This window comes from Stylophora pistillata, chromosome 11, assembly GCF_964205215.1.
Source record: "Stylophora pistillata chromosome 11, jaStyPist1.2, whole genome shotgun sequence".
Taxonomy (NCBI): domain Eukaryota; kingdom Metazoa; phylum Cnidaria; class Anthozoa; order Scleractinia; family Pocilloporidae; genus Stylophora; species Stylophora pistillata.
The window spans coordinates 16,286,166-16,296,195 of record NC_142529.1 but is presented as its reverse complement, the minus strand read 5'-3'; the positions used below and the strand labels follow the sequence as shown (position 1 = coordinate 16,296,195).

General features: G+C 38.8%; 1 long non-coding RNA gene across 10 annotated transcripts in view; it reads right to left on the bottom strand.

Annotated features, from left to right (window-relative positions):
- Nucleotides 1-5,671: 5,671 nt before the first annotated feature.
- LOC111345760 (uncharacterized) overlaps nucleotides 5,672-10,030 on the bottom strand; it is a 5,717-nt gene continuing 1,358 nt past the window's right edge. Inside the window, exons 1-6 of one of the 10 annotated variants that reach the window (XR_015993108.1) lie at nucleotides 9,803-10,030; nucleotides 9,156-9,200; nucleotides 8,774-8,816; nucleotides 7,927-7,996; nucleotides 7,626-7,848; nucleotides 5,672-6,195 (exon numbers count right to left, since the gene is read on the bottom strand). The exon at nucleotides 9,803-10,030 is cut by the window's right edge and continues 1,358 nt beyond it. This is a non-coding gene — a long non-coding RNA (uncharacterized LOC111345760). Of the gene's footprint in view, nucleotides 6,196-7,625; nucleotides 7,849-7,926; nucleotides 7,997-8,773; nucleotides 9,331-9,802 lie in introns of all 10 variants that reach the window. The other 9 variants (XR_015993107.1, XR_015993112.1, XR_015993116.1 and 6 more) reach the window with 9 other exon arrangements.

The following is a 10,030-nucleotide window of genomic DNA, read 5'->3' as shown; positions in this document are numbered from 1 at the left end:
CCCGTTACATTTTACCTCTTTTCTATGATGTTCAATACCTAGTCATCAAAATACTACGTCGTGTCCTATTGTTGTTAGGAACCTTAAGCAAGCCACGACGGCGACGGCAACGAGGACGTCCCAAAGCAAAAGATCCAATGGGTAGCTGAACAATAGTTCAGCACGTGCGTCTTCTGCAAAACAACAACGTGAAATTACCAAAACTGGCGTCGTCTGCAAATGGAAACCGTGGCGGTTAATTTCTATTTGGAACTTAAAGCTGCCTATGTATGTTATGCTGAAGTTGAGGTGTGGCGCCATAAGAGACGGTAAACACATGCAGCCATTTTTCGAAATTCTAACTAAAGACAAAAATTCATTTTTTAATCGACGTCTTCCTTAGCGTTGCCGTCCTGTGGCTACTTTAATGAAACTACAATTCAACACTGGGAAACCCCAAGTAGCTTTGGTAACGAGTAGAATACTTGGCTGTTTGCTAACTTACTGTTTGTAACTTACTGTTTGCTAAACAGAAAAAAAATTTTAAAGTGTCCGGATGAGATACAGTTCATTTTAAGGACGGATATCTGGGCAAAGCATAAATAAATAATGACTTTATTGAATTACCCAATTACTGGTAGAAGAAGTAGTTCTCATTGTGGTCCATGCAAATAACTGAAATACTGAACATAACATTATTAAGAATCCCAACAGGCCGAAGGCAAACCAATTGGCTATTTACAAGTATGGTCAAGGACTTGAACTCGGAGCTACCGTGAAACAAATCCAGGAAGTGGTCAGGGCGGGACTCGAACCCGGGAGCGGCGGATTGCGAATCCGACACGCTGACCACTCGGCCGCACTGCCTCCTGAAGGATGGACTACGCAAAGTGCTTGGAAAGTGAAATACAACAGTCATGTGGAGCTGTTATCTTCTTTTGCTGTGAATAGAGCAATTTTCCATGGAGACGTCCATATCACTGAGTATAGAACAGAGTTTTGCGAAGAAGGGAAATATTCCGTGGCCTCGTTCATGGCGTTCTTTATCAGTTGTGTTTTAGTATTTGGTTTCGTGACGAATCGTGCGATAAAATTGAACCGGAAATTAAAGAGGTATTTGTTTGTCCTGTTTACTTTTCTATCCTTTTCTCTGGGTTAAAGTTTTTCATTCAAACGGTTATGTTTTCTGATTGACTCAGGAGGGTGCCCTAATTGTTAGCCTGCTGCATGATGTCTTTATGATCGCTACATGAGGTCTGGGTTCGAGACCTGACCGATCGAGTTATTACGTTGTTTTCTCGGGCAAGACGCGGTTTTTTTTTCTCCACCCAGTAGTTGTACCGTTGCACTTATGTCCTCTTATTATAGATATGTCCTTTGACGTAATGCGATATAGTGTAAGTAAGTAAGTAAGTAAGAACTTTATTTAAGTGTCAATAACTCTAGCATAAGAAATACCCTAATGGGGGACACCTAACTAGTTGTAAATATTGTGTTAAAAAAAAGAAAATCTTAATAATTGAGTCTTAAGTTGTCAATTATTACATAAAAAACAGTTTCTACAGGTTCTGTCGGGCAGACTTGTGAATTTGAACAGTTTGATACGCTTTTTGAAGATGCCCAAAGATTCAGACGATCGAATATATGCATCTAATTTGGACCATATAACAGGGCCTAAGTAGTAGGTAAGGCTGTGTTTTCCATGAGCAACAGTCTGCAATCTAGGAATGACGAAGTCATGATTTCTAAGAAAATAACGAGAGTTGGCAACGACGAATAAGTCCGCGATATAGGGAGGTGCCAGGCCGTTTTTTACTTTGTACATTTAAATCGCAATGGATTGTAGCCGCCGGCCGCGTGTAGAGTCGTTGTTGGTAATTTTGCTCCGTTTCTTAGAGTTCCTCGTAAGTCGATCTGGTGTCACAGTACACGGCGCGTAGCGCTCGTTCTTGTAGGTAATTTCGCTCCGTTTCTAAGAGTTCCTCGTAAGTCGATCTGGTGTCACAGTACACGGTGCGTAGTGCTCGTTCTTGTATTCGTTCTCATTTCCTGGCATCAGAAGAAAGGTAAAAATGCCAGACAGTTTGACAACATGAAAGATAGGGTATCACAGCAAATTTAACAATTTGCAATTTAGCAGATGTAGGAATGAGGTTGCGTAATCTTAGAAGGATGCCAGTTGGAGAGGAGGCTTTTCTACAAACTTTGCTTATATGGCTCGAGAAAGATAGTTGATCGTCCAGAGTAACCCCTAAGAGTCTTATCTCTGATTTTTGTTCAATTTCAGTGTCGTTAATTGCGATGTTTGAATTCTTGAGCCAGTTTCTCGGGCCCAGACTCATCACTTGATACTTAGAAAAATTTCCCTGTAAAAGATTATTATTGTACCACTCAGAGATGTTGTTTCCCTGTTCAGTTAAAGTAATTTCAGCTTCGTTGGCTGTCTTCGCCACAGAGAACAATTGGTGGTCATCCGCATACATAAATAGTCTATTTTCGTCAATGGAGAGGTGTAGCTAGGTCGTTTCGAAAGACGTTCCAGAGAAGAGACCCGAAGGCTGGTCCCAGGGGACAACCTCTCGTGGTCGCCTACCAGTCGCTTGTTGTTTCATGATCGATCCTAACTCTGTTTTTCCTATTTGTAAAATATGATCGCATCAAGGTTAGTGAGTTGTCAGAGAAACCGTATGCTCCCAATTTGTTGATCAGTAGGGGGTGGTATAGCGAATCGAAAGCCTTTGACATATCTTCGGATAAGACGGTTTCCATCTTTCTACCAATCCAATGAAAGACGTTTAACAGTTTTGATTCGTTCGATATGCAGTTAGGTTATTGCCTAACATAGGGTCAATAAATGATGTCAGCTGTTTGCTCAGTAACTGTTCAAACACCTTTCCTATCACTATTAATACTGTGATGGGTTTGTAGTTCTTGATGTCCTGTTTAATTTGCTGCCTTTCTTTAACACTGGTACCCAGTCTCCTTTTTTCCATTGTAGTGGCCAATCACAGGATTCAATGAAGTGGTTGTATAGATCGGCCAAAGGATGAGAAAGCTCCCTGTTAACTATCTTTAATATCTTAGGTGGAATCAAGTCGTAACCTGTACTCTTTGTAGAATCCAAGTTAGATAACGCAGCCACAATCTCATTCGGTTCAAGCAAACGGAAATTAAATTGTGAGCAGTCACCAGAGGATCGACGATTGTAGCTTTGCATAATCCTTTGCACGCTCTCATGGCAATACAGTTGGTCCTCAGACAGGCCTAAAAGACGACTATCACCAATGTCATTAGCTACTGAAGAAAAATGTTTGGCAAAGTGTTCCGCGATATTACGCTGATCTCGTTCAATGACACCTTCGATGTCAAGGTTAAATAGAACGTTTTCACACTTCTTCGACTTTGAGCGAAGAAAGGGCTTAAAAGCACTGTAAAGGTTCTTGGTGTTTGTTTTCAGATCGTCAGCTGTTTTGCTCCAATACTCTTTGATCGCTTTTCTGCGAAGCCTTGTAGCGTTATTCCTCCACATTTTCATTAGTTCTCAGTTCTCCTCAGTAGGGTTTTTTTGCATATCGTTTCGCATATCTCCTCTTTTTTTCTAATTGGCCAATCACATCTTGTGATCTATCGAGCGACACGCGGCTTGGGACTGGTTTAGTGACTCCGTTGTAGTTATGTCTTCAAGCAAAAGTACTCATTCAAGGAGGTTGGGATAAGTGGAAAATTTGACCAGTATTTTCCGGTAACAACGCATGAGCAACCTCCAACTGATCTGAGGAAAACATGCGCTGTTCGCAATCATTGCGAACCAGATCATTGGCCTCTCACATTACTTTCCTCGAAGTTCTATCGTTCCTTCGTTAACGCCGTGTGATGGCATCGTTCTTCTAACCTGAACGTGGAAGAGCAACTTGCTACGTAAATTTCAAAACGACTTTCGACCAAAGGATGCGTTATCGTTCACGATTTATTTGCAGTCTTGCTTTATTTACGGTCTTCATGGTTCGACTAGACTTTCTCAAAGTCGTTCGCTTGGTTTTTTCGGGTTATAGATTAAATTCGGCACCCTAGGATCTATTCCACCTGAAGGACGAATTCTTAGAATTTAAATATTAGGGCAAGACCGATACAACGTAGATAAGTTTTAAAACGGAGCACTCTATTTCGGCCGGCCAAACCAGCCTTCTTCAGGTGTAGAATTCACTAACATAAAATTTTTTAAAATGTGTAATTTTTTCCATCTTACATTCTTAACTAAGACTAGCGAGCTGCACGAGAAACACGTTTTGTAGTTGTAAGTTTCTTGTTTATTTCGGACGGGTTTCGTCTCTAATTGAGACTTTTTTAAGGAATGATTACAAAGAAAGAGGAACAGTATATTACATAGCACGTTGTTGTGCCTAAGTTTTGAATTTCTATGGAAGTTAAATAATAATAACTGAAAACGGGTGTTATAAGAAACTCCTAATTACAATTAGGTTATGGCGTATTGCTTTATTTTGGGGCCAGGGGCTAAAGATTAGCGCTAAATGTGGAATTCGCCGCTGAAAGAAGGAATGGAAAATCGGGGTAAAGATAGCAAAGGGGAACTTAGGGTATTATCCACTTGTAGCGTGAATCCTCAGAATTTACCCCGTTTTTCTATAATTTATTGTAAAAAAAAAGTGAAAATCGGGTAAAGATTGGATATGGCAAGTCAGTAGGATAAATTCCTCTTGGAGGATGAATTTTTCAGAATGAGTCCCGTTTTTCTAGAATTAATTGAAAATTAAAATGAAAAATCGGGAAGTAGATTAGATGTGGCACGTCAATAGAATATATTTCACTTGGAAGATGAGTTACTAGAATTTACCCGTTTTTCTATAATTCCTTGAAAAAATTGCAAAATCAGAGTAAAGATGGGATAAGGGAACTACGGGTATTATCCGCTTGAGTGTAGCATGAATTCTCAGAGTTTACTCCGTTTTACTAGAATTAATTCAATAAAAAAAGGAAAATCGGGGTGACGATTTGACATGACAACTGAGGTTACATTTCACTTGCGTGATGAATTGTCAGAACTTAACCCGTTTATACCCGATTTTCCTTTGTTTTAATGAGTTAGTTCTAGCTGTAGAAAAACGGGGTAAACTGAGAATTCATAATACAGTTCTCGAATGCACTCAAAACATGGAAACAGGTATGAACAGATATACTGCAGTTGTTAGTTAGATCGCTGGAATTGCACCCTTAATTCGCGTAAAAGAATTTTGGGTCGGGGGTAGGTGTCGAAAAGTTACCCTTGACTGAAGTCAATAATTTTAGCCGGTACATTGTAGAATCCCCTGCACAAAGCCTGGGGATTATTCAATTTCGCGTTAAAAATGTTTACAGGCAATGAGAAATTTTCCCAGAAGTCGCTGTATACATAGACGCATGTGCATATATTGACGGAAAACTATTGATTTATCTTTGCTTCACAAGCAAAGTGAACATCTACGTAGAGGCCCACGGGTACTATTCACTGTCAGATAAAACATTGTAACAGAATAATTGAAGTGTCGAGTGCAAAAGAAGCTCTTGGTGACTTAGGATTAACTACTATAGTCTCATTCCAACGTTTAGTTGTGGAACCAAAGGAGAACTTGATATGACATCAAGAGTCACTTGGTAGGGCTTAACAAAAGAAAACTCTGTGTAAGCAAGGGACAAGTTTTAAGTTTCTCTTCCAAATATTTAATGTCTTCCGATCACATTGACTACTAATATGGCTGTCCTAAACAAGATCAATAAGCTCACTTAAATATAAAAAAAAGAAACAATATGCATTAAATTTATAACACTGATAGAGTAATTTTCCAAGAGATCATGATTTCATATATTCGAAAAAAAGAGGAATTACTGAGTGACATAGATATATAGGTTTAAAATTTTAAAAGGGATAACTTAAGTAAAAATGATTTTGTTTGTACGAGGCTTTCACGTGTACGTTTTTTAAAATACATTATTAATATTAAAGTATAAAATAAACCTCTTGGCAATGTAAGGTAACTCACTATACTGATTAGTGAAATCTTACATTGTCAAGAGAGGGGTGAAAATGATAGTTATTTACTATCGCTTCCTTTGCTTGATCTGCCGGTTGCTTTCCTTGCCGATGGTGGGGCACAACCGGGCCGCATCTCGTCGGAAATTAGGCACGTATGTGGCTAAACCCTCTACACTTGTGACAGCGAACTAGAATAAAATATAAATGAGAAAAAAACAGACAAGCACAATGTTGTTGCAGTCCAAACACGAGGGAAGGGAGGTAGTCCAGGTAAATGTCCTCGAACTTTAACTTCTCTGAATAGAGACAAAAAAACAAAGTCCCAATTAAAAGTCCTGCCTCAAGTGAGCATTATCTAACCTCACCTCAGACTCCAACGATATAACCTTTTGAGTCAAGGTTAGACAAAATGGAATCTCTTGGCACCAGACACACCAACAGTCGTGTGAACATGTTATTATTCATCCTCATGAAATAACTGTACTAGAATTTTGACCGTTCCTACGATGCTTTCTTCTCCTATCTTTCACAAGATTTTGATGTTCATTTATTTGTTCAAGCAGGTTGATTAATTTGGCAGCTGTAATAGCTGATGTGGACCTGCTGTCCTAACCCACCCATCCCACCCCAGGGGAGGACATCCATCACACAGTAATCTCGTGTGTGGGAAATTAACGTCTCCTGCCCCAACCCTGCAGGAGACGGGACCTCCATTTATTCGTCCCTATCCGAGAATACTAGAATATCTAACCATTTCTTGATGTTATAGAAAGGTAGCAAATTCTCCTCAATTATTTTAAGACCCTGAGTGTTGGTCCGGCCGGGGCTCGAACCCTCGACCTCCCGCACTACAGTCTAGAGCTCTATCCATTGAGCTAACCGGGAGGCACAGTTATCAAATTAAAACTGTGGGATTTGTCTCCTTCAACCAAAGTGTTTCCTCTAGGTATTTGAGCGAGATATATATGATCAATAATGGTAATTGAACTGAGTGAAGTGCAATTTGGGCTGAAATCATACGCGTGATTTCAAAATCGAACGAGCGCGCAGCGTGAGTTCGATCTGAAATCACAAGTATCATTTCAGACCAAAATTGCACGACACGAGGTTCAATTACCACTTTATTACATCCATTGTGAAATCGCCCAAATATAGGACTTGGTCAATTCAAATATTTACTGATGCAGTATTACATACATTTTGAAATTACCCAAATACAGGACTTGGTTAATTCAAATGATACTCTTTATCTTTCATTTTCCTGCAATTTGATTGGTCACTTTAAACAAGCCTTGAAATCTGATTGGTTGTTTGTTTTTAAGTGTAACTTCCTCATTGGCTGGAAAAAAGATGCGATTTAGAGCAAACAATGGTGTGATTCGTGAATAAATCACACCAATGAGAGGCATTCAGATTACAGGGACCACCAGTGATTTCAAAATGGATGTAATTAAACACAACACTTCATCTACACGTTCACTACAATCGTACACTGTGTGTAATCTTATTATTTAAGGGTCACTTGGAAAGAAGCCCCAAGTGACTTGTTAGACATGCCACTGAAATGGGACCTTTTAGAGTCAGTCAACCCTTGCTTAATGCTTGGTGTTACACTTACCCCTTCTCTTTTCTCTTCCTCTGTTAATATCATCCTTGGTCCTTTCTTTTGCCGCTACACCCACTCTTCTTCTCTCCCACTCCATGCCTCCCATCTCTTAACGTCTCTCTCTCTTGTTCTTCCTAACCTTTTTTCCCTCTCCTGTTGCATTGGAGTAAATACAAAACTGCATCTGCCAGTTTTTTATAAACATATTTCTGGCATCTATTGAAGCTACAATCTGCTAAATAAAAAATATAGTATTTGTGAATAAATAATGGCTACATAGGATTGCTACCTTTAACATACATTCATTGATTACCAGTAACCCTTTCCATCCTAACATCAGTATGCATATTCTCCATACCGTTCTCTGTACATTTCCTGAAGCCCTGACAAAGAGAATATGTTTAAAAATCAAGAGCTTTATAAGTTGTTGGTTATTTCCTTTATTCTCCTGACCTCAATGTTTGATTCAGGGGTGATACTGTAAGGAGAAATTAGAAGCTGGTCACTCTTAGGGGTTAAAGAGTTAAGATTTTTTCTTTCCATAACTGGTAAAACAGATCCCATTTAATGGTTCAAACACGACCTTTTTACAAGGAACTGGAATTGAGGCAATGGAAGATATTATTCCATGCTCAGTGTATTGTAGCACAAAAGTACTTTAAAAGTTTCCTGTTTCCGAATTTCATTGGTGGATAACTGTTGTATTCCAGTAATGTTATTTTCCAGCCCCATACAGCTGTTCTCAGTTTCTCAGCAGGATTTACTGTAAGTTGCATTCCAGTACTGTTAATTTCCAGCCCCACACAGCTGTTCTGAGATTACCAGCAAGGACTTAATATTCTTTTCCAATACTTAATTGTATTTTTAGTTACATACTATCCTTCCCACATTTCCTACTAAATTAACCTATATTTAGTGGACACTTCTATATCACACACACTGGGGAAGATTCTCAGAGCGGTTACCTTTGATACTTTTAGAGCTCTATAAATTAAAGTAATAGCTTTCACAGCAATTCAAAGTGATTCAATTTTTGAAATACAGTTAACTTCTCCACTAATCACACAACACCTATGCAAAGCATGTCAATTACAAATAACAAATATGGAGAGTTGCAAATTACTTTCAATACTTTATGGTGCAAGCAATTTGTTCCTTACCATCATTTTTCTGTGTTTGCTTTCCATTTACAGACTCAAGTGGCTGTAAGGAAAAAGCAAATTCAAATAATTTTATCTTACTTCTTAAGGCAAGAAATGACAGAGTAAACAACAAGTGTAGAAACTTAGACACACTAAGGCTAAAACTCTGATTCAAAAATAAAAAACTACCCCCTACAAAAAAAATTATACTACAATCTTTGATGCCGTCCTGTTACTCTATTTTTTTTTTTCACTTTTCTGTGCTTTTAATTTGTAAACACATATGCTTCTTCTCAATGGGAAGAGTTTCCAAGAAAACCCAAATAACCAGAAAGAGTTGTCAAGGAAGTTAACCAAGTGAGCAGTGGCATCGAATTACAGCTCGGAGCAGTTAACTGACCTGAATGACTGCTGCACCTCATTTTTTCCCCCAGGTCTGTGTGAACTAGATTTTGAGCACAGAATGCAATACCTCAGTCACCAAACATCTGCTAGGATGACTCACTTAAAAGTGAGCATGATTATCATCTCTCGCTGAGATAGCACAATTCACTTCAATGTTTTCATTACTACACCTATGGGAAAATTAAGGAGGGACAACATTTGAGCAGCTGGGAAAGACCAAAATGACAGAGTAGCAGCCACTTATTCCCACTTGGATGGCAAAGTCTGTGGAACCTTCCTCTGGAAATTTAATAGTTTGGATGTCCCAAAGGATCCATTTTAGGCCACTATTTCCCAAGTTGGCTAAAAATTATAGCTGCTACAAGGGAGAGTATTAACACTAAATTAATGACTACCCGCAGTGAGAGTAACAGAGAGGAAACTGTAAATATTTCTGATTACCTGTACATCTAAAGAAAATTAATATAAAACTATTCATTAGAGGGGCTTTCTTTAAGATCCACAGAATTGTGGCAGTGTCATAGATTGTACACTGACTACAAAACTATTCCCTTTGTTATAGGGTAGTTCAATAAGTACATAGAATCAAGTCCAAACAAGGGCAAGTAACAGAACCAACTAATGACAATTCTAATCACATACCCCCTATTCAGTGCTGTAAGGGCTTGTAACCAACTGTGATTTGTTGGGCAAATTGTTTTCCTTGGCAAAAAAATCACTCTGGTCATTAGAATCACTTCCAACATTCAATTCCCACAATAATGATGCACATTGCTAGTTGTTGTCTGAATATTAAAAAGTGGCATTCAACTAAAAGAAAAAAATTGCACCATAATGGAAACCCCAGCAAGCAAAGAGCTGAGAAGTGAT